This window comes from Thrips palmi, unplaced genomic scaffold (assembly GCF_012932325.1).
Source record: "Thrips palmi isolate BJ-2018 unplaced genomic scaffold, TpBJ-2018v1 HiC_scaffold_19, whole genome shotgun sequence".
In the NCBI taxonomy this organism is placed as follows: Eukaryota; Metazoa; Arthropoda; class Insecta; order Thysanoptera; family Thripidae; genus Thrips; species Thrips palmi.
The window spans coordinates 1,115,428-1,139,828 of record NW_023144628.1 but is presented as its reverse complement, the minus strand read 5'-3'; the positions used below and the strand labels follow the sequence as shown (position 1 = coordinate 1,139,828).

Genomic DNA, 24,401 nt, shown 5'->3' with positions numbered 1-24,401 from the left:
GCAAAACAAAGGGGCCGTGGTTTGACACTGGAAGAAATTTCAGATTGGTCTAAGGTTCGTGAGCTTAATGCATTCCGACGCCTCCCAGCAAAAGAGGCCTATCTTCTAAAAGGAAAATGGGCTTCTTTTGCTGGGAGACTTCGATTCGGTGATGAACGATAACTGCAACTTCCTGAACGCCACCGCGTCACTACTCCGTGGGAGTGAGGCGGCAGCAATCTGCGGGTGTAGGAGGTTGCCGCCTGGTGCTGCCCCCTGACGGAGAGGGAGTGCCCAAGGGGTGGCGCTGCGTACGCGGGGTATTGCCACCGCCACAGCGGAGCAGTGCTCGGGTGGGCCGTCTCGTCCACGGCCGGGCCCGGGCCCCACCGTCCCTCGCCTTTGCCGCCTTGCCCGCCTTGCCCCAGGCCCGAGGCCTGGCCAGAGCCTCGCTCTCACGGAGCCTCTGTCTGTATCTGCCTCCACGCCGACACCCTGCCCCGCGCCGCCCCGCGCCGCCCCACCACGGGACGCCGCGGAGAGCACTGGGCGCGACTGTGACTAGGGCCCCGCCAGCAAGCGGCGCCCCGCCAGCGCCGCCAGCGCCAGTGCGTGTGCAGCCTCGACCCCATCCAGACCGAGCGGCCGGCAGCCCGCAGCCTGGCGGGACGGTGATCTTCGCGTCTTCGCGCGCAGTGACGTCGTCGCGCCGTGCCGCCGTGCCGCGTCCGCGACGCGCAGTGAGTGGCGCCGCAGTGCCGGCGCGGAGGCTGGCGAGGCCGCGGCCGCCCACCGACTGCAGACACACCGGGAAATAAACTGAACACGGTGCGCACGTCCCCGTCGAGGCCGTCGACGTCGACCTGCACAGCCCGCGGGCGCGGCGTTCGACCAGGGCGGTGCGGTGGATAGTGCAGTGCAGTGCGACGCAGACGCCGTGGCCGCGGCGACGTCACTGCACATGGCCTCGCGGCCCGGCCCCACGGCCCGGCCGGCCCAGCGGAGGCAGCGGACGGCGTCCGCGTAGCGTCCGCGTAGCGTCCGCGCCGTGAAACAGGTGGGTGCGGCTGGTGCCGCTGGCATGCGGGGCTGGCAGTGCTGTCAGCCCCCGCGGTGGAAGAGCGCTCTGTCTGGAATACACCCCGACGTCAACACAGCCCCTGACTACCCGCACGCCCCCGTCGTCGCGGTGCTCTGCCTCGGTGGCACGGTGACAGTGGCGGGTCCCGACGCGGAGAGTCCCTGCCCTGAGGAAGGGCGTCCTAACGTCGTGCAGCTGTGGAGTGGCAACCCTATAGTCGTGGGTCTACGCAGATGGGGACCCTATCAGCCCGCGGCAGTGAAGATGGGAACCCTACACCCGCGCCCTTCGCCACGCTGTTGACGGCCGCCGCCACGGAGGGCCCTGGAGCTGGTGTCGCATTTATTTCGACGTCGCCGGCACGCTGCTGCTGCTGCCTCGGTCCCGCGGACGTGGCGTGGCGTGGCGGGGCGTGGCGTTGTGGACCGAGGACGTCGACGTCGAGCCGATTCGTCTCGCGCTTGGCGTCACACGCAGACGAGGTACTCGCTGCTTGGCTGAGCTTGCTGCCCCGATGGCCGGGACGGCCGGGACTGCGACGGCAGCGCCGAGCAGCGCCCGGGATCGGCAAAAAGAGCAAATCCGGACATGCGAGTAATTGACGCGAAACCCGACACGCCGCCCACCGCTCCGCCACGCCACGCCACGCCGCGCCGCAGCGCGCTTTTCTCGAGTTTCCGCCGTGGTCGGCGCAGCCATGGCGCAGCCTAGCCTTGGCGCCGGCGAAAAAAAAAACAGACCGACAAAAACGGGCAAACGTCGATTTTGGCGAAAGCCTCGTGGACGTCCTGGCTGGTCGTGGACAAGGCCGAGAGGGCGTGGAGCGTGGAGTGCGGACGGTGCAGGTTGCGCACAGTGGGCCAGAGCGCCCGACGGCACGAGGGTAGGCAGCCCGCACCGCGGCCGTGTCGCGCCGCGGCCTACCTGCGGGGCGCTCCGCCTGGCCCCGCTTGGCTCCGCTTAGCTATCCGCCGCGCGCCGCGCTCGGCGTGAGCCAACGCGCAAACACGCCAACACGGACCAGGTGGTCGCGGAACGGGGAACGCGGATGGCGCCGCCGTCAATACACCGCCGCCGGCAACATCCCCGTGTGTGTGCTCCGGAGTCCCAGTGCCGCGCAGTGCCGCGCGGGCTCCAAGTTGGTAATTATGTTGGCGCAATCTCGGCGCGCTGTGTGCAGGGCGCGGAGGGAGTGCAGGGGCTCCTCGAGGGCTGAAGGGTGCGTCGCCGACCGCGGCGGCGGGACGCGAAGCCACGCGACGTACAGTGGAGGCGGTCAACATCCTGGACGGCTTTCGAGCTCCAGAGTCGCTAAATGGGACCCGAACCGAACGTGTGACCCCACCAATGGATAGCTCTCCGAACGAGGAATCTACTGGTGGGGTCACACGCTCTGTTCGAGTCCCATTTAGCGACTCTGGAGGTCAAAACACGTCAAGAGTTTTGGCCGCCTCCACCGGTCTTCTGGCCCACTGTGCGGCAGTCACTCACCGCGGCCACCAGCACGGCCAGGTGCTCGGGGCGTTACGTCGTTTCTGCACGGCGCTCCTCGGGCCGCCAGGCCATGGACGCCATGGCCGCCATGGCCTGGCCGCCTGCAGCGCGTCGTTCCGCGTTCCACCCCATGAAATCCACAACGAAGAGTCCAAAGGCCGCGCGGCGCCGCAGCGCAGCCCGGCGCAGCCTACCCCCTCCACACGTCATAGTGCCACCGTCACCGCCCTCGCCTCGCCGAGGCCCTGCCGAGGCCCTCGCCGACAACGGAGACCAAGGACCAGCGCGAGCACGTGTGTGTCTGTGTGTGTGTGCGCGCGCGCGCGTGTGTGCGTGCACGGCCAACCATGCCCTGATACCTCCGTCCAAGTGGCCTTTCCTCTTCCCCCTGCGTCCCGGGGGACCACGAGGAAGTAAGGCGGGCAGAGAGCAGGCGGCGGAGATGCGGGAATGGAAAAATAAATCTCCCACCTTCGACGCCTTTTTCCCGTCTGTCCGTGTGTGTGTGTGTGTGTGTGTGTGTGTGTGTGTGTGTGTGTGTCTCTCTGTATGAGTGTGTATGTGTGTGTGTGCGCGCGCGCGTTCGAATCTGGAGAGCGTCGCACGGCCGCACGAGTGAAGGTGAGATTTCCATTAGTCTCGCCAGCCAAACTGGGCGAATAAGAAGTAGTGCAGCGCGCGCCAGTGTGTATTCGCTTCCCAGGGAGCGCTTGCTCCTCAGTCCCCCAGTGTACGTGCGAGAGCGAGTGAGAGAGAGAGAGAGAGAGAGAGAGAGAGAGAGAGAGAGCGCGAGAGAGAGCGAGAGAGAGAGAGAGAGAGAGAGAGAGAGAGAGAGTGAGAGAGCGAGAGAGAGAGAGAGAGAGAGAGAGAGAGAGAGAGAGAGAGAGAGAGAGAGAGAGAGAGACGCACACGACAAGGGCCCTGGCTGGCAGCGCGACCCGGGGCACCACCGCAGACTGCAGTCCGTACAGTCGACCAAAACAACTCGCAAGGACATCGCAGCAATTAGCTGGCAGTCCTTGTGGGCGTCATCGTCCTCCTCCTCGCCTTTCGAGTCGCCGCGCTCGGCGTCTCCGCCGTCGTCCTCGTCATCTCGCAAACCCCTCGCCGCGCGTCGCCGCGCGTCGCCGCGCCTGCATGTTCCATTTCCAAGTCCCACTGTAGTCCTGCCGTCCTGGCGTCCCGTACTTTGACAACGATAAGGCAGGTTGGGGTGGGGAGGGGAGGCGGTAGCTGGCCCTGCGCCTCGCCCTGCGCCTCGCCCTGCGCCTCGCCCTGCGCCTCGCCCTGCGTCCCTCGGGAACCCTATCGCCTCAGCCCACGTCCGACCAGCACACTACACGTCTGTCTGACTGTCTGTCCGTTTGTCCGCCTGCCTGCCTGTCTGTCTGTCAGTGTGCCCGGAAGTCAGTGGCGACCAAGCGGAGGACTTTCTGATCATACTCCTAGTTCTTCGAGTTATACTTACAGTGAGCAGCGACGGTACGCAGTCCAGCGGGGCTCTTTGACGAGGGTGCTCTCGAGGGTGCAGTGATCGCAGCGAGGCCGCGTTTACGGTAAGCGCCGTCGGTCCAGTGACTGGACTCCAGTGACTGGACTACTGGACTCCAGTGACTGGACTCCAGTGACTGGACTCCAGAGAGACTGGACTCCAGAGTGACTGGACTCCAGCGACTGGACTCCAGAGTGACTGGACTCCAGAGTGACTGGACTCCAGTGACTGGACTCCAGTGACTGGACTCCAGCGACTGGACTCCAGAGTGACTGGACTCCAGAGTGACTGGACTCCAGTGACTGGACTCCAGTGACTGGACTCCAGCGCGCACCGCAAGCTCGCGAAGCACGTAACCGCCGAGAGGCTGGAGGCGCTGCCGGCGGTCTGGCAGCCAATAACGAATCGAAAAGGAAAAGGCCGAGCGTGGCGGCGGCGTGGCATCGCGGCGTGATTGCAAATTTAGCGCAGAAAGAAGCGCTCCCGCGTCGGAGTTTTGTTTGACGAATGGATTTTTCTCTCGCGTCGGTGCTCTCTGATACGCACATAGCCTCGTTCAATCTATCCCTGTCTCGCGGTCGGACCCCACAGTGGGCCAGAAGACCGGTGGAGGCGGCCAAAACTCTAGACGTGTTTTGAGCTCCAGAGTCGCTAAATGGGACTCGAACCGAACGCGAGACCCCACCAATGGTTTTCTCGTCCGGAGAGCAATCCATTGATGGGGTCACACGTTCGGTTCGAGTCCTGTTTCGCGACTCTGGAGCTCAAAACGCGTCTAGAGTTTTGGCCGCCTCCACCGGTCTTCTGGCCCACTGTGCCCCGCCCCTCTCCAGGGGCCGGGCCGGGCCGGGCCGGGCCGGGCCGGGCCGGCTGCGTTGTCTTTGGCGCGGGCCTCTGAGGGGAGAGGGCCTCGACGGCGCGGCCCGCGGGGCCCGCGGCTGGGTGCAGGCCGGTGCCGGCTGGCTGTGGGTGATTGCTTCCGTGGCTGCGCGCCGTGCCTGGTCGTGCCGTGCCGCGCCGCTCCCCCGGCCTGCCTGCCTCAACTTTCACTTGGAAGGCTCGGAGGGAGACTCCCACGCATTTCGAACTCGCCCCTTTTTTACTGCCGGGCCCTGGCCTGCCCGACCGAGGGGCGTTTCCCAGCCCGGGTGTTCTCCAGCCGGGACTTGCTTGGACTTGGTTCTCCAGCCGGGACTTGCTTGGACTTGCTTCTCCAGCCGGGACTTGCTTGGACTTGGTTCTCCAGCCGGGACTTTGCTTGGACTTGGTTCTCCAGCCGGGACTTGCTTGGACTTGCTTCTCCAGCCGGGACTTGCTTGGACTTGGTTCTCCAGCCGGGACTTGCTTGGACTTGGTTCTCCAGCCGGGACTTTGCTTGGACTTGGTTCTCCAGCCCGGACTTGCTTTGGACTTGCTTCTCCAGCCAGGACTTGCTTGGACTTGCTTCTCCAGCCACGAATTACCTCTCCTGACCGGACTTGCTCTCTATCCAGGACTTGCTTCTCCAGAACTTACCTCTCCAGACTTGGTCCAGTCTGTGCCATCCCCCAGCCCGGACGGCGGGCCCCAGGGTCGTCGGCCTTCCAAGAACGCGTCGCCATCCTGGGCTGCCTTGTGCCTCGGCGTGCTTCCAGCGTGCTTCCAGCGTGCTTCCAGCGTGCTTCCAGCGTGCTTCCAGCGTGCTTCCAGCGTGCTTCCAGCGTGCTTCCAGCGTGCTTCCAGCGTGCTTCCAGCGTGCTTCCAGCGTGCTTCCAGCGTGCTTCCAGCGTGCTTCCAGCGTGCTTCCAGCGTGCTTCCAGCGTGCTTCCAGCGTGCTTCCAGCGTGCTTCCAGCGTGCTTCCAGCGTGCTTCCAGCGTGCTTCCAGCGTGCTTCCAGCGTGCTTCCAGCGTGCTTCCAGCGTGCTTCCAGCGTGCTTCCAGCGTGCTTCCAGCGTGCTTCCAGCGTGCTTCCAGCGTGCTTCCAGCGTGCTTCCAGCGTGCTTCCAGCGTGCTTCCAGCGTGCTTCCAGCGTGCTTCCAGCGTGCTTCCAGCGTGCTTCCAGCGTGCTTCCAGCGTGCTTCCAGCGTGCTTCCAGCGTGCTTCCAGCGTGCTTCCAGCGTGCTTCCAGCGTGCTTCCAGCGTGCTTCCAGCGTGCTTCCAGCGTGCTTCCAGCGTGCTTCCAGCGTGCTTCCAGCGTGCTTCCAGCGTGCTTCCAGCGTGCTTCCAGCGTGCTTCCAGTTCCAGCCAGACGGCTGAGGCGGGGCTTCATCAATGGTGCGAGGCCTTTGCTTTTTCCCGCGGCATTTAGTGCGTCGTAACATTTTTTGAAAGGCTTCCCTTCCAGAGAGGCTGCGCCACGCTGCGCCACGCCACCCCTGCAAGGGCCGGCCGTGGTGCCGGGCCGCACCGCCAGGCGTAAAAGGGGCTCCGAACTTAAAGCCGCTGGGTGCGGGAGTCTCGCCGCGGCACAAGTCCACGCAGGACCTGCGATCGGTGGCGTGTCGGTAGCGCCCCGGCACACTGTGGGCCGCAGAAGGCCGGTGGAGGCACCCAAAATCGTGGACGCGTTTTGACCCCACCAATGGATTGCTCTTCGAATGAGGAATCTATTGGTGGGGTCACACGTTCGGTTCGATTCCTGCTTAGCGACCACAGAGCTCGAAACGCGTTTAGAATTTTGGCCACCTGCACCGGTTTTTTCGCCCTCTGTGCTTAGTCCGGCTTAGCGATGACCCTGAAGCTCAAAACGTGTCCGGGATTTTGACCGCCCCCACCCCGTCCTCTGGCCAAGCCTCTGGCCCAGTGTGCGGCGGCGTGTCGGTGTGTTCCGCCGCCACCTTGTTGGCCGACGCGCTCCCCATCCTCCCCGTGCTCCGGGCCGCTCCGGGCCGCTCCGGGCCTTCCGGCGCCGAATGGCGTTGGCCTGTGAAAACCCCCGCGAAATGGCGCCGTGCCGCCCCGAGCGCCGCCAGCGCCATCAAGGGCGCGCTACACGACGCCGAGATGGTGGCCGCGGGCGCCGCCAGCCGCCAGGACCGCCAGGGCGACGCAATGCCTCGTGCCGCCAGCCCCGCCAGCCCCGCCAGCCCCGCCAGCCCCGCCAGCCCCGCCAGCCCCGCCAGCCCCGCCAGCCCCGCCAGCCCCGCCAGCCCCGCCAGCCCCGCCAGCCCCGCCAGCCCCGCCAGCCCCGCCAGCCCCGCCAGCCCCGCCAGCCCGCCGCCCTCATTTAAACACGCCGTCCTGGCGTCGCCCTGCCGCAGCGGCCGCCACCAGGCAATATTGGCTGGTCGTCGAGGCGTCAAACGAGATTTTTGTCAGGGATTTTAATAACCGGTCCCTCAAGCCGCGTCGCGTTCGCGTTGTCCTCCACCCGGCCTCCACCCGGCCGCCACCCGGCCTCCACCCGGCCTCCACCCCGCCCGGCCCCCTGACATCCGGCCGGCGAAACGCACCGGGATGACGGCGCCCTCCCCCGCCAGGCCGCCAGGCACTTTCATCAAAAGCAGGTAGCCGAGTGGAACGGCGACGCAACATTATTGGGGACGGCCTGCCGTGCGCGGGGCCGCGGCAGCATGGCGGGGCGGCAGGCAGCCTGCAGGGCGTCACGTGGTCCTCGCAAGGCTTCACTAAAAAAAACACCCCCCCCACAAAAAAAAAGAAAAAGAAAAGAAGCCAAGCTGGAGGAGTGACTTGCTGGAGACGCTCCAGGACGCTCCAGGACTGCACAGGAGATGCACGGAGCAGTGAGTCGCGAGTCCCTCAGGAGGGAAGGGCTCCTGGGCCAGGCAGGCAGGCAGGCAGGCAGGCAGGCAGGCAGGCAGGCAGGCAGGCAGGCAGGCAGGCAGGCAGGCAGGCAGCCGAGCAGGCAGCCCGGACGGGCTTCATTCTATTTGAGTCGGGACGGAAAAGGAAATAACGGGCGTCCACCTCTGCGCAGGGCCGCGGGGCCGCAGGTACTCCATCTACTTTAAATCCGATGTTGTGTCACCCGCTGGACCGCCCCGCCCCGCCCCGCCCCGCCCCGCCCCGCCCCGCCCCGCCCCGCCCCGCCCCGCCCGCCCCGCCCCGCCCGCCCCGCCCCGCCCCCCCCGCCCCGCCCCGCCCCGCCCTGCCCCGCCCCGCCCCGCCCTGCTTCGCGTTCTCGGGTCGCGACGACGGAAAAAAAAGTTGGGGAAGAGCACGTCCTCAAACAAGGAAGGCGCCATCCCCTTATTTAAGAAGAGCAATGAAACAAGCTGCGAGTTGACGAAAGACAAGCAGCGGAAAGTCATCCTCAATAGAGCGCTTAGCAGCATGCCCCGTCGCCCTGCTTGGCGGGGCGTCGCGGGGCGTCGCTTAGTGGGCCAGAAGACCAGTGGAGGCGGCCAAAAATCGACGTGTTTTGGGCTCCAGAGTCCCTAAACAGGACTTGAACCGAACGTGTGACCCCACCAACGGATTGCTCTACGAAAGAGAAATCCATTGGTGGGGTCACACGTTCGGTTCGATTCCTGCTTAGCGACCACAGAGCTCAAAACGCGGTTAGAATTTTGGCCACCTGCACCGGTTTTCTCGCCCACTGTGCGTCGCGTGGCCTCGCGGAGCGCTCTTGCAGCAGGCCATGCTCGGCGTGTTACACGCGCCTCCAGTCCGGGCCAATACCTGATGACACCTAGAGGCAGGCGAGCGGGAATGGGGCAGCAGCACTGCTTTGCACAAACACCTACCGAGCCTCTCACATGGAAACTCCTCACCCCTCCCCTCCCCTTCCCCAGTGGGTCCGCTAATGCGAGAGCTCTAATTTCACGCGCCAGTGTGTGGACGGCTGCACGGCACACACCCTCCAATCGAGTGTGCACAGCTCAGACCCGCTTGAACAAGCCCTTCCCGCGGCGCCGTGCCACGCCACGCCACGCCACGCCACGCCACGCCACGCCACGCCTTCGGCTACCTTAGCCCGGCCGCGCTGGCCGCGCTGCCATGGCGACCGATGTGGGGCACCTGCGCTGCAGGTGGGGCTCTCCGGGGCCCTCTGGGGCCTGCAGCGCCAGCCCTGGAATTAAGCAGGCAAAGAGTGCCGTCCGTGTGGAAGGAAAAGCCTGGCACACCGTACCGGGCGTACCGCCACTGCAGGTTGATTCCGAGGGCCGTCCCTCCGTCCCTCTCGCACGCATGGAGTGCGAGGGAGTCAGAGCGACGGAAACGCCTCTCAGTGTGCTGGCAGCCGCCGGCAGCCACCGGCCGTCCTGGCTCGCCTCGCTTGACGGGACGCAAGCAAGCCGCCGTTGAACAAATTCTAGCGGGCCCCGTCTCCCTGGGCCTCCTTTGGTCCTCCGGTCCTTCGGTCCTTCGGTCTCCCTCCGGGTTGACACTGGCGACGATAACACGACCCCCTTCCCCCTGCAGGCCCTGCAGGCCCTGTAGGCCTGTAGGCCCCGTAGACCTCCCTCCCCTCCCACTAACTTCTCATTAGCGCCCCAGTCTCTGGCGTCCCCGCGGGCGCAACCGATGTGACCCTCCGAGTAACTTGCTTTATGGCTGTGAGTGACGAAAGTGCCCTCCCCCCGCCCACTTGGAAATGAAGCCGAACGTGGCATGCTTTGCGGAGCGCGGAGCGTGACATGGCGGCTAACTTGAAAATGTGCCCCTCGCTGTGCTTCGGCCGCGCCGCCGCGCCCCCCGTCACTCACAGGAAGGCGTCCTGGATGAGAACAAAATCAGGGTGTCCGGAAGTATGAGAAATTCAGAGGTTTCAGTTTGTATCCGTTACGCATTTTGAACGGCTAGATACGGTTTCAGGTTATGTCAATGATCCAATCTAGTTTCGGCATGTAGTGATAAGCATGCACGTAGTGCCAAGCCACTAGAAGAACAGGGCCCTCCCGGGAAGAAAACTGCGAATGCAATAGATTCGCTTCACTTCTTGATGATTGAAAGATATTACTTCTAAATTCTTCTGATGCCCCAATGACTTCAGTGTTTGAAATTTGGACACTCCACCCTGTTCCAATCATTCTTGACTTTTTTTTGTAGTCCTGGACTCTTGCCGAACAAGTCCTCATAGACTTTTTCAACCAACACTATAACTTTTCGTTACTTTGTGTCTTGTATTTGGGTTAGGGTTCTCGGCTTTGATGAGAAACACTCAGGCTTCAAGTTCCTTCCACACTGTAAATTATTCACAGTGATGGCCTGGCGGATCAACACAGAGCCAGCCAAGTCCAAGTCATTTTTCTGGGTGCCGTCCGGAGACGCTTTAAAGCGGCCCACGCTGATCGACCGACTAAACCTCTTTATAGCTGTTTGCCATTTTCCTGACCCATCTCTCCAATCCATCGTGTTTGCCGTGGCGGGGCGTGGGGCCGTGGGGCCGCGGGGGCTCGTGGAACCATGACCGGGGGCGAGGTGTGGCGAGGCGGGGTGGGGCGTGGCGGGGCGGGGCGTGGCGGGGCGGGGCGTGGCGGCGCGGCCAAGTCCGCTGATACTCTTTATCAGCCGTCGAAAGTTCGCTTTTGCTCCCTTGATCCTCCCTCCTTCTTCTTCTCCTTCTTCGCCTCCTCCGCCTCGCCGAAAGTCTCCCCGTGCCTCCCCGGTGCGTAGCGCGTAGCTGGCGGTGGCCTGGCGATGATTATTAGCGTCTTTCGCGCTCGGGTTCCACTTGAAACAATTACCGCGCCGCTCCCTCGATTTCCCGGCAAACTTTGCTTTGCGCGGGCCGTGGCGTGGCGTGGCGTGGCGTGCCTCGCCGCGCCTCACCGCGCCCGACGTCAAAGGGCGTCCCCTGATTCATTTCCGCATTCCACGCGAGCCTCGCTGACTCGGCCACGGTGTTCCACGGTGTTCCGCAGGATGCGTTGCAGGCCGTCCGAACGGGGCGCGTCCTTTTGCGGTGCGGTGCGACCGCCGGACCGGAGTACCGGAGTGGCGGCTCGCTCGTAGTCAAAGACAGGCAAAGTGGTCGGCACGGCCGGGCGGCCTGACACGGCCCGACACAGCCTGACACGGCCTGACACGGCCTGACTCGCACGCGCGGTGCCGCCGCAGCCGACCGTGGCCCTCCGTGGCCGCTGGACAGGGGGCAGGGTCGTACTACTTTCATTAAGTTCGCCCGCCCCGCCCCGCCCCACCCCGCCCCGCCCCGCCCCGCCCGGAGTGACGCGTCGAGTCACTTCCGGTCCGTGCTGCTTGCCGCACTTCCTGCCCTTGATACTCTGCGTCGCCCTGTCGCCAGCCGCTCTGCTCCGCTCCCTCGGGCCCACAAAAAGAACTCGCCATCCCTTTTACCCCGAGAGCGCGCAGCGCAGCGGCGCCACGGCCCCCAGCAGCCCCCTTGGCACCTTCACTCGGTCAACAAAGAAAATGAATCTTCAGCTTTGTGGTGGCGGTTATTCGAATCCTTCTCCTTTTGTTTGCATTGTCATTTCTTTCCCCCGCTCCTCGCGGCGCCCCTCCCCCTTCACCCCCCCCCCTCCCCCTCCCCTGAGGGGCAGTAATGTGCGCCGTGAATGTACTTTGGATGAAGCGGCGGTGGAGGCAGCACCGAGACCACCGAGAGAGCAAGACAGTGTTGGGAGTCGTCCGGCGGGCTGGTTTGCCCTGGTTTCCCTGGTTTGCCGTGGCGGTGCGCCGTGCGGCCTTGGTGCTGCTAGCCGCTGCTAGCTGCTGGAGACGGCCGAGACTGGGGCAGGACGACAGCGGAGTGGGGGCGTGGCGGGGCGTGGCGGGGCGTGGCGGGGCGTGGCGGGGCGTGGCGGAGCGTGGCGGGGCGAGGCGGAGCGTGGCGGGGCGTGGCGGGGCGTGGCGGGGCGTGGCGGGGCGTGGCGGAGCGTGGCGGGGCGAGGCGGAGCGTGGCGGGGCGTGGCGGGGCGTGGCGGGGCGTGGCGGGGCGCGGGGAAAGGACTAGGAATCACTCGGCGCGGGGCCGCCGGGGCGCGCAGCGCGCACAGCGCGGCAGCGAGAGGAGCGGCGCACAATTTGCATCTTTTGGGCAACTTTAATTTGGCAGTGGCTCATCGCACTCACTTCCCCGGGTCGGCCGCCCCGGAAAAGGAAGGGAAATGGCGGACGGTGGACAGTGGCAGATCCAGAGGCGGCCCCAGGGCGGGGCCTACTTACACAGTGTCCGAGTGTGGGCTTTTGCCCACCTTTCAGGCGGCCATGTAGGCCCCAAGGGGGTCGACTGTCCCCCGGGGGCCCTCCCTCTGAATCCGCGGCTGGTGGACGGGAGGGCAGGTACCCCGCCCCGTGACGTGGCAGCGAGGCTTCAAGGCGGCGAGGCGCAACAAATGCGCCACGTCAACATGCGGCCGGCGTGCGGTGCGCCAGGCGGTGCCCCGCGGCCGCCCCCCCGCAGCGCCGCGCTGCCGGGGACGGGGACGGGGACCGCCTGGCGTGCCGGGCGTGTCTACCGGCCTCAGGCTTACGTTCCCAGATGCTTAGGCCACAACCGTAACTAGTTTATTACTTCATGAAGACCCCCTCCCTGCCTGCAGTCCCCCCGCCGCACCCCGCCGTGCGCACGTGCAGGCAAAGTTAAGGCCGGTGGCAGGCGTTAGAGGCTGCATTCTGGTGCTCATATGCCGCGGAAACTCCCGCGCCAAAAAAGAAAAAGAAAGCCGCCGCATAAAGTGATCCGGGTTCAAACCCCCGCGACGGCGCCGCTTTTCCCCCGGCCGCGTTCGCTCTCTTTCTCTCTCTCTCTCTCTCTCTCTCTCTCTCTCTCTCTCTCTCTCTCTCTCTCTCTCTCTCTCTCTCTCTCTCTCTCTCTCTCTCTCTCTCTCTCCCTCTCTCTCTCTCTCGCTCGCTCGCTCTCGTTCTCTCAGTCTAATAGCCGCCTGCCGCTTGAGATGTAAATCACGTGATAATATGGCCGCGCCAACTCGGGCCAGCCCCCCCCCTCCCTTCGAAATCAAATTTGGCGCTCTAGGGAGAGAGAGAGAGACAATCTAATTCCAAACAGACTCCCTTCCAAGCCGGGCGCCCCGCCCCACCCCGCCCCACCCCGCCCCACCCCGCCCCACCCCGCCCCACCCCGCCCCACCCCGCCCCACCCCGCCCCGCCCCACATTGTGGCGCTTTGCAGGCGCCCGGCCTGCCGGCCTGCCGCACCCTAGCCAGGCTAGCCAGCACGCCCCGCAGTACCGCCCCAATACATCCAGTGTTGCCAATCACGCCGCCAATCTGGATACAAACAGCTGGGGGCAGTTGGCGCACCTGCTCCGGGCAGAGGCAGGCCTGGCAGGCCTGGCAGCCACGTGTGCCACAGTGCCACGTGTGCAGTGAGGTCCCCGTTCGCAGTGAGGCAGTGGCGCAGCGGCGCGACGGCGGGGGAGGTCCGAGGGAAGTCCCGGGCCGTCCTGCTCGCCGCCCTGGTCGCTGTCTCTCCCGCACCCTTGTGGCACGCCGGCACGCCCCATGAGTGCGAGAGAGACAGACTGACGAAAGCAGTGTAGCGCTCAGCGTCAGTCTGCAGAGTTGCCGCTCGTGCCACTGACTGCTGCTCCTGCTGCTTCTTTGGCTCAGTGGTCCGATTTCGAGAGTCGTCCTCGTCGCTCTGTCTCTCTGTCGCACCTTTAGGGCCGCTGCATGGGTGTGAGAGAGACAGAGCCATGGGAAACGACTCTCTGAATTAGCCTGCCGCCACGTTGCTGCGGTGCGGTTACCCAGGCCCCGCCCCGCCCAGCCCCTGCTACCCTGACCCGCTGCTCGGCGCTCCGCGCGGCGAGTTTGCGGAGATGGTAATCACGAGGAAAGGAGCCGCTCTGCCTTCGACCGCACGGCGCGGCGGGGCGCGGCGCGGGGTCACGGCCGCCGGGCCGGGCCGCGACCCCTTTGACGCGATGGGTGAAAGGTGTCCGACGGATGCCCTCGCGGACGGCCGGGCTGCACCCGGTCGGGGTGCCGGGGTGCTGCCATCGGCACTGGCCTGCTGGGCCTGCAGGCGCTGGTGGGGGTGTCCGGTAGCACTCTAATCCCCAAGTGTGGGCGTTAAATTTTAGTGCGCAGCCGCAGCGAGGGGCCTGCGGGGACGTGTGTGTGTGTGTGTGTGTGTGTGTGTGTGTGTGAGTGTGTGTGTGTGTGAGTGTGTGTGTGTGTGAGTGTGTGAGTGTGTGTGAGTGTGAGTGTGTGTGTGTGTGTGTGAGAGAGAGAGAGAGTGTGTGTGTGTGTGAGAGAGTGTGTGTTTGTGTGTATGGGAGTGTGTGAGCATGAGTGTGTGTGCATGTGTGCGTTGAGGTAATGGTAGTGGCCGTGCTGGCCAAGCTGGTCCAGTTCCAGAGGTTCCAGAGGTTCCAGGCGGTCGCTCGGACGTGCCGCTTGTCGCTGACGGGATTTGGCTGCCGCGGTGCCCTGCCTGCTGCCTGCAGACTGAGAGTCGTTTTCGTCGTTCCTTCCCTCTCGCACTCGTGGGGCGTCGCCTTTAGGTGCGAGAGAGACCGAGCGACGAAAACGACTCTCGGAGTCAGTCTGCAGGCGCTGCCCATCCGGTCCGTGCGCACGCCCTTATTGATGCCGTGTAGGCTTTCGCGTGCTCCGGGCGTGGGCGTGGGCGGGGCGGGGCGGGGCGGGGCGGGGCGGGGCGGGGCGGGGCGGGGCGGGGCGGGGCGGGGCGGGGCCCGGCCGTGAGGTCCAGGCAGAGGAACGTGACCCTCCGTTGAAGCGACGAGGGAAAGTCCAAAAAAAAAGAGGGAAAGAGGAATGAAAAAAGAACGAAATCAGAATTTATCGAAACGTTGCGCCGTAGGCATCCACTCTGACGAGGAGTTTCGCTAGGAACTGTTTATTTTCTCGGCAAGAGGTTCTAGGGAAAAGGGTTATAGTGAGAGAGCGAGGGGGAGAGAGCGAGTGTGTGTTAGTGTGAGTGTTTGGTCACGCGACGCCATGCTGTTTACCGCCTCCACTTCCTTTACCAAAGCTCTGGCCGCAGTGGCCGCCTCTCTTTTTCATCATCCGCCGAAAAGAGAGAGGCCCAGTAAAGAAAAAAAAAAAAAAACAGAAAAAAATCCGGGAAAGGCGTGTATATTTTTAACCCGGCAAACGACGCCCCCGCTAAGGCGCCAAGGCCTCGGCCAAGGCTCTGCGTTTCGCGTAGTCCTCCGATGACGGGGCAAGGCGCGGACGCTATCCCTTAGGCTCGGCTTGAGGCAAGCCTTGAGGCCTCCAGGCGCCCGGCCCCCGCCTCCAGTCCGGGCCTGGGGCCGGCAGGGCCTGGGCAGGGCCCTGCAGGCCCGGCCTCTCCGGCTGTCTATCCGCCCTGTCCCGAGCCTCCTTGAGGAAATAAGGATGTTAGCTTGGCGGGCATGGGCAGGCCCGGGCAGGCCCTGCCTCGAACTGTGCCAATATCTCCGCCGCCTCCAACCCCGCCCTGATCGCCGTCCTCCCCGCCCCGCCCTCCATTCGGCTCCCCTCGTCGTCGTCGTCGTCCTCGTGGGGCCGCAGTGCGCGCTGCCAGCGCTGCGCAGGCCGGCGCGGCGGCGGGTGGCCAGCGGTCTAGCAAACTTTTTCCCCAAGCCAAATATTAGACAACGGCGGGGCGGTGCCCGGTGGCCCGGCCCGGCCCAGCCCGGCGCAGGGGGCGCAAAGACATTTTCCCGGTCAATGTTACGATCCCGATCGCACGGCTGAGCTGGGTACTTTGTGGCGGCGCCGGCCGAGTCGGCCCGAGCGACACGAAGCAGTGCCGTGGCAGCGCCGTGGCGGTGCCGAAGCGCGCCGGCCCGCGATCCGGGATGGCCTGCGCCAGCCTCGCCAGCCTCGCCGGCCCGCCCTATAAAACTGCCTGGAATGAACCGATTTCACGGGTTACGGCCGGAAACATTTTTCTCCCGCAGGCATTTTGCCGCCGTTCCAGTAGGCCGTGTGGGGCGGGGCGGGGCGGGGCGGGGCGGGGCGGGGCGTGGCGGGGCGTGCGAGGAGCCTCGGCTTCATTGCCGCAGCAGTCCGGAGCGCTGCTGCAGACCCACAAGACCCAGATCCTGCCGGCCTGCACACGTAGCGCCCTGTCTCTCTCGCTCCTCGTGAGTGCGCGAGTGCGAGGGAGACGGAGTGACTAGCCTGCGCCGCTACGTGACGGCCCGCCGCGGCCCGCCGTAGTGCTGCTCCACGCCGCGTGGCGCGTACACGTGTGTGGCGCCACTGTCGCGCTGTGAATGGCCCCCAAAACACTCCGCTGCGGAACGACGGAACGACGGCCCGGACGGCCGACGCTTTCTACCTCCGCCTTTTACACCCCGTTTCTTTTCATCCCGCTGCGCATCGCCGCCGCGCCCCGCCGCGCCCCGCCCCGCCCCGCCCCGCCACACCCCACCCCGCCCTGCCCTGCCCCACCCCGCCCCGCCCCGCCCCGCCCCGCCCCGCCCCGCCTCACCCCACCCCGCCGCGGCGTCCTCATTGGCGGGCACTCTGCGGGCCGTGTGGTGTCTCACTCGCACCCCCGCGGCCTGCGGCACGATGATGGCGCTGGTCAGAAACGGCCGGCCTGCGGCACGATGATGGCGCTGGTCAGAAACGGCCGGCCTGCGGCACGATGATGGCGCTGGTCAAACGGCCGGCCTGCGGCACGATGATGGCGCTGGTCAAACGGCCGGCCTGCGGCACGATGATGGCGCTGGTCAAACGGCCGGCCTGCGGCACGATGATGGCGCTGGTCAAACGGCCGGCCTGCGGCACGATGATGGCGCTGGTCAAACGGCCGGCCTGCGGCACGATGATGGCGCTGGTCAAACGGCCGGCCTGCGGCACGATGATGGCGCTGGTCAAACGGCCGGCCTGCGGCACGATGATGGCGCTGGTCAAACGGCCGGCCTGCGGCACGATGATGGCGCTGGTCAAACGGCCGGCCTGCGGCACGATGATGGCGCTGGTCAAACGGCCGGCCTGCGGCACGATGATGGCGCTGGTCAGAAACGGCCGGCCTGCAGGCCGACTCCGAAGGCCGTCCTCGTCGCGCTGTCTCTCTCGCACTTGTGGGCGCAGGTGCGAGAGCGACAGCGATGGAAACGACTCTCTGGGAATCAGCTGGCGGACTGTCGCGGCACGCACGGCGGGCGGCATTCACAGACGGAATGAGGGACACGTCGTTGAACAGGCGCGGCTTGGTGGGGGTTGTGGTGGGGGCGGCGGGGACCGTGTCGATGTGTTCGCACCCCTGGCCGCGCTCGGCTGGCGCGCTGGCGGCGACGTGGCCGGGCGCCTCGCTGCGGCTTCTGCAGAGTGGATCCCAGGGGCGCGGGCTTGCCTAAGCTTGCCGTGTGCTGGCGGTGCTGGCCCCGCCGCGCGCTCTAGGCACCACCTCCCACCGCAACGCGTCCCGCCGCACCGCGTCCCGCCGCAGCGCGACGGTTGTGTCGAGGCCGCACTGCCGCACCTTGCCTAAACGCCCCTGGAGGACGTCCGACCCTGAAAGGTCCTGAAAGGTATGGCTATCCCCGCCCCTCCCCAAACCAATATCCTGCTCCGACCCATGAAGGGCGGCAGGGCGGCAGCGCGGCAGGGGCATCGTGCGGGTCCCGGCGGTCCCGGCGGTCCCGGCCGTCCCCCCCGCACCCCTCGCGCCGGCCTTGCGTAGCACTGCGTAGCGCTCGCCCATCTCGCCCTCGCCTTGTTCAGAAAACAGAGACGAGTTTCGCGTCAGGGCAGGGCGTTCGCGCGCGTCAGGCCGATCCCTGGTCCCGCCAGTGCCTCGGCCACTGCCGCCGGGGCCGCCGGGGCCGCCACTGCAGGACGTATGTACAAACTTTGGAACTGTGCCGTAAGTAAAGCGCATATCGCCCGCACCCCCCCCCCCCCTCGCCGGTTGCCGACGCTTTTCCACGCTCCGCCACGCTCTGCCAGGCTGTGCCACGCTTTTCCACGCTCTGCCACGCTGTGCCACGCTTTTCCACGCTCTGCCACGCTGTGCCACGCTTTTCCACGCTCTGCCACGCCGTGCCACGCCTTTCCACGCTGTACCACGCTTATTGCGCGCGCGGCTTGCTTCGGTCCAAATTTAATTTTGGCGCTTCACTCGGAAACGAGTTAGTGTGTGAGCCCTGTGATGCTCGCGAGGCCTGCGAGAGGCGGCGCGGCGGCGCGGCGGCGCGGAGGAAGGTAGTAGTAGCGAGTCGCGTGTCTAACGAGGGACCGTTTCAAAGTTTGGCCGAAGGCAAAGCCGAAGGCACCGTTCGAAGCTAATTAATAACACTGCCAAGTTGCGCGCGGGAACAGCAGAGGCAGTCCTCAGCGCACAATCCCCTCCCCCTCCCCTCCCACACCCCTGCGGCCGTGCCGGGCCGTGCGGGGAGCGGAATAACTGAGTTGGTTAACGGCGGGGAAAATGAAAACCGTCGTTGCAAAATAAAGTTTTGTCCGCGCTCACCTTACGCCCAATGGGCCCTTCTCCAAGTTTTCCGCTGCTTTGGCCTGCTCTGCTGGAGGCTAGTGGAGAGGCTGCTGGAGGCCGCTGGAGGTTGCTGGAGATTGCCAGAGGCTGCTGGAGGTTCCTGGAGGTTCCTGGAGGTTCCTGGAGGTTCCTGGAGGTTCCTGGAGGTTCCTGGAGGTTCCTGGAGGTTCCTGGAGGTTCCTGGAGGTTCCTGGAGGTTCCTGGAATCCGCCAGAGCCTGCCAAAGCCTGCCAGTGCGCACTGGAGGCTACTGGAGGCGGCTGGGGGACCGGGCCGCCGCTGATGAGAGCTCATTGTGCGGCCAAAGGATTTGGGGCGGGGCGGCCGACGGGGCGGCCGACGGGACGGCCGCTTTGAAGCAGAGAATACAAGTAGTTAACGCGTCAAATTGAGAAGCAGCGCGGCCAGGATTGGCGTTGCCTGGCGTAGCCGCGCTGCCTGCCGTGTTCAGTGTTCGCTCATTTAGAAACAACTCTGCCAGCGGCAAGGCGTGGCGTGGCGTGGCGTGGCCTGGCGGGGCGAGTGCAAAACGAAGCAATAACGCTGTAAATGAGCATCCGCCGTCCTTTCTCTGACTGGCAGTCGGCCGACTTATATATATAAAAAAAAATCACTCTCGTTTTCCTTTTGGCGTTTTCCAAAGCAGCAGCCCTACCGACACTCAGCGAGAAAGGCGAAATAGGAAACACCGAAATCGCACGCACACCAGCCGCACATACACACCCGCACAGACGCGACTGGGTTCACGTTCCCGAACCGATGCTTTCAGGCCAAGTGGCCGAAAACAGTAGTGTTATCTTTTTAAAGCACGGACTGAAAATCTTGGCGTAGTATTGGCCTATCATAAATACATACACGGTCAAGGAGGCATTGCAACCCCCCTCCCCCCCCCCCCAAAGCTTGCTCCACGATAACCGAGGCTGGCCGAAGCGCGTGCGAAAGGGTTACTTCTTCTTCTTCTTCTTCTTCTTCTTCTTCTTCTTCTTCTTCTTCTTCTTCTTCTTCTTCTTCTTCTTCTTCTTCTTCTTCTTCTTCTTCTTCTCCCCCCCCCCAAATGTCCGTCCCCCAGCTAGACACGTGCCATAATTGCGTTAAAATGACACGCGGCCCGCATCATCAGCGGGGTAATTACGCCCACCAGGGGAACGAGAAAAAAAGTGGGGAATGCGCGACGGGGATTTGAACCCGCGACCGCTTAAAATGATTGAAAAAGGCTCGCTTGGAAAATGGCCTGCCTGCCTCGGCGCGTGTTGTGCGGCAGATCTGATGCAGGCCAGGCCAGGCCAGGCCATGCTCTGCTCCCCCGACCCTCCACGCCACTGTCAGGCGGAGAAACCTTTTTCGCCCCGAATCCGTGCAAAATCTCGACGCGCCCAGTTTCTTGTAAAGGGATATCTTATACCATTCCCCTGGATCCTCCTTCTCTCTCTCTGTCCTTCTCTCCGTCCCGCCCGGCCTGCTCCATTCGTCCGCTCGCCTGGCCCACCAATCCTGTTCCCATCTTGGGAGTAAATCTCGTATGTTTCGTGGAAAGGCCCGGAGGAGTATTCGGCAGTCTTTAACAACGCGGTTCTTCGTCGAAATGCCCGTGGAAAAAAAATGGGAAAAAATAAAATGGGAAGAAAAATTGCGATGACCGGGCTGGAAATATTGAAGCGGTCATGATTCGGTGGATTCGGTTCTCCAGGAAGAGCAAAAGTTGAAAGTTTGCGGCGCGCCGCTCGGCCATTCGGTCGGCACGCTTCATTGGGGGCTCATTGAATCACGCTCTTTGTTCAGAATAAATGCGGCTTATCGTTTCTAACTCTTTCGAAAAAAATTATAAAAATAAAAAGAAGCATTTGCTACGAAGGGCAGGGGAGCATAAATTTCGGATGACATGCCAGTGAGAAGAAAAGAGAAATGTGGAAGCATCTAATGGTGTTACGTCATGTCTCGAAACTGATAAATAATAATCTGAAGCTGAATAAAATAGGCGGTCCTCTGTTTCCTCCTGCGTGGTGGTGACTTGGGGGTCCGCCGGGCTGCCCCTGAAACATTAATTTAGGTGTCCCACGACGCCCAGTTTGTGTGTCACGGGCAAACAAATGGTGATGAGCAACAGGAGTTTAGTTTTTACCGAGACGGCCGCTGTCGCGCTTCTGCTCGTGTGTGTGTGTGTGTGTGTGTGTGTGTGTGTGTGTGTGTGTGTGTGGAGAGAGAGAGAGAGAGAGAGAGAGAGAGAGAGACGTCATGTGTGTGTTCCGTGTTTGTCCGCGGGGAAGGAAGCGCAGGGATGGGCGTGTCCTTGAAAGGGTCGCGTCGCGGTTTTTTCCCCTTCCGTCATAAAACAGCAGCGCCGCATTCTTTATGCATTCCGGGAGCGTGATGGAAATCGAGGCGGAAGCATCTTAGCAGATTACCTGGCTGTCTATCGGGCGAAACACAAGGCTGCCTGCCTCGGCCTGCCTCGGCCTGCCTCGGCCTGCCTCGCGGTGATGAGGCAATCCATTTCGCTTCAACCGCCGCGCGCCTCGTGGCCTCGCGCCTCCTCGGCCACGCCCTCAAATCTCTCTCTCTCTCTCTCTCTCTCTCTCTCTCTCTCTCTCCATTGTGGCCCTGCCCTCCTGTTGCTGCTGCCCGCCCTGCTGGACGGGGGTGAGTGGCGGGACTCGCCTATGCGCCAGAGTAGCGGCACCAAAATATTATTTTGGTGCCGCTCGGCCCCTCAGAGGGGCCGAGATGAGGCGATCAACTCTGTTCGATAGCCTACAGCCTGAATTTGAGGGCTGCAATCGAAAATCCGACGTGCCTACAGCCAAAAGCTGTTGTTGCCACGACGGAGCACGTGTGTACACGACGTGTGTCGTCCTTACATGGTCCTTACATCTTTTGATTTGTGAGTACCGGATTTTTAACGGGATTGCAGCTATTGAATCCAATTCAGCCTATCGAGCAGACTTGATTACCACAGCGAGGCCTTTCTTTAGCGTGTGGCGGCGGTAGCGATTTTTTAGCAGATGATACCTTCACACTTGAAACATACTTAAAACTACTATACACATGAAGGTGCCAGCGTGCTTTTACTCTCGAGTCCAGAAACGAAGCGCGTATCCTAAACAATATAATAGGGGCTGGCTGCCGGGGCGGGCTGGTGCGTGTGGCTGGCTGGCAATGAGGCGCAGCCTGCGCGGGATTCGACAATCCCTCCTCGGTACAGCGCCAGCGGCACCGGGCGTAAACAATGGCACCCCCTCCTCGCTCGCGACGGCCTGCCACGGCCTGCGCGCAACATTGACAATCCCTCCCCGCCTGCCACGGCGCGAAATATCACGCAACAATGCCTCCCGATTCGGCCCGGCCCGGGGCACTCGGGCCAGCCCGGGCTCGGCGCACTGTGCGAAAAAACCACAGTGAATCCCGTTAATTTTTTAGCAGATGATACCTTTCATACCTTTACCTTTAACAGACCTAAAACTACAAGACACATAAAGGTGTCAGCTAGCTTTTACTCGAGAGTCCAGAAACCAACAATATAATAGGAGCTGGCTGCCGGGGCGGGTGGTGCGTTCGTGCCTGACGCGCAGCCTGCGCGAAATTCGACAATGCCTCTTCGGCACAGCGCCAGCGGCCGGACGTCAACAATGGCTTGACTTTCTCTCCCCGCCTACAGCGCAGAGGGGATTCGCGTCCTAGAAAATATATTCTTTAATCATATGTGTTCTAACTCTTATTTAAAATCCACACCAGGAGCACCAGACAAGTATCATCTGCTTTCATTAACGTTTTTGTTTGCCGTATACGGCTTTTGGTCTGCCTCATACGGTTTTTGATTTGCCGCATACGGTTTTTTGTTTGCCGTATACGGCTTTTGGTCTGCCTCATACGGTTTTTGATTTGCCGCATACGGTTTTTTGTTTGCCGTATACGGCTTTTGGTCTGCCTCATACGGTTTTTGATTTGCCGCATACGGTTTTTAGCAGATGATACCTTCACCACACTTGAAACATACTTAAAAATACTGTACACATGAAGGTGTCAGCGTGCTTTTACTCTCGAGTCCAGAAACCAAGCGCGTATCCTAACAATATAATAGGGGCTGGCCGCCGGGGCGGGCTGGTGTGTCTGTCTGGCTGGCTGGCTGGCGGTGAGGCGCAGCCTGCGCGGACGTCTCAAAGGGTGGGTGACTCGGGCAGACCTCGGCTCTGCTCAGCTCGTGCCGGCTTCGGCGCCAGCTCGGCCTCGTTCGTTGAATGAGATTTTAAGAACTATCTTTGGAATGAGCCCATACTAATGAGCCCAGAAGAAAACCAAACGAGTATCATCTGCTTTCATTAACGTTCGTTGAATGAGATTTTTTTGCCGGGATTTGCTGTAGTTCAGAACACAGGATTTACTGTGCCTGGCTACAGGATTTACTGTACCTGGTACAGGATATTCCGTACTCCATTCCTGTGGTACAGTGAATCCCGTACAAAGTACAGTAGATCCTGTAAAAAAGTACAGTAAATCCTAGCTGTACTCTGAACTACAGTGACAGCTGTACTAATCACTACAGGATTTACTGTGATTTTTTCTCACAGTGCGGCGGGCGGTGCAGGCCACAGCTAGTGAATCCAGCTAGCCACGGCTAGTACCAAAGTACCAACACCGGCCACCTCGCTCGGGTCTATATATTTTGTTTCATACACAATTTTAATTACTATCTTTGGAATGAGCCCGCATACTACCCCATATAAGGAAACCGAACGAGTATTGACTGAGAAATTTGAAAGGGAAAAGAAAAAAATTTGAACTCTACACCCCCTCCCCAGTCTTAATGGGGAGGCCTCCTGCTTTACTTCGGTGTTCGGGATGGGAACCGGTGCTATCAGGTACCTGGGGTTAATCCCGTCAGCGACCCAAGCGTTCGCCGGGGGACCCAGTAGGACCCCAAAGCTCAGACAGCTGGGTCGGAGCACCCAGTGTGAAGCTCTTTGAGGGGCGGGACGTAGAGTGAGACGACAGAGAGACAGAGAGAGACTCAGACAGAGAAGAGGTTTGGTGGGAGCTTCTTGTTTTCGTAGGGTTGGTTGTGTACCCCATGGTACCCCCACTGTCCGGCGCTCCCGTACCGAACATACAGCGTTTTAGGCCAGCTTCAAAGGACTTATCATCGCCTCCCCGACGAATCGAGGAGGCACCACCCGCAACCACACACCGGATGGTCTGGATTGATGGATCAAATACGCCATCGCTCCAGTGCCGAGGCCAACCCGCCGAAGCGGATTGCTTTTTAGACACCCACAGCGGAGTGGCCAGGTGAATGTGACTCTGACCACTACGCTATCACGCTTGTACGTCTGGCAGCGTGTTGGACGACGGGTTTGAGTTGCACTGGGAGGAATGCGGTCGAAAAATGTAATGAAATGATGAGAGTCGATCCCCGGACCCCGCCATCGGGATCACACGACTTTACGCTCTCGGCCACCACGGCCCATGATGAGGGGATAGGCGTGAGGTGGGTTCTTGACGCAACAGGACTCGACCGACCCGGTCAAAATTTCGCAAGAAGTTGGGGGGGACGCTGTCTATGTGGGAAAAACAGGGTTTTCGACAAAGGTTGTCCAAATCAAACCAAACTTCGTTTTTGGGTTCTCCTTGACCCAAAGACATGTCAAAAATTTTTTGAAATTTTTTCGACAAAATTTGTCGAAATAGGAAATTTTTTTTATTTTACTCAAAAGACGCGGCAATTGATTTTGAAAAAAAAATTTTTTTTTCAAAGGTGAACTAAGGAGGAACATTTTGAGTTGTGTCCCATGTCCTGGTCTTGCTTAGTTTAATTGATACCCACCATTTTACGTTACGTAATTTTCTCATTTTTACCTAAAAAATAAAAAAAATGCCCCTTTGCCAGTCAATTTGATTATAACTAGAGTCAAACTGAAGATATTTTATCTTTGTGAACCTCCTTCCATGCCTAACACACTATCTGCCTTCCCAAATAAACACAGTGTGTCCCAAAATACCATAACGGGTCATTTAACATTACATTTTGG

The 24,401-nt window shown here is 62.2% G+C and overlaps 1 protein-coding gene across 1 annotated transcript in view; it reads left to right on the top strand.

The window, feature by feature from the left end:
- Positions 1-988: 988 nt before the first annotated feature.
- LOC117646195 (5-hydroxytryptamine receptor-like) overlaps positions 989-24,401 on the top strand; it is a 153,839-nt gene continuing 130,426 nt past the window's right edge. The window contains exon 1 of the mRNA XM_034387001.1: positions 989-1,036. The gene's annotated coding sequence lies outside the window, so the exon portion shown is untranslated. The remainder of the gene's footprint in view (positions 1,037-24,401) is intronic.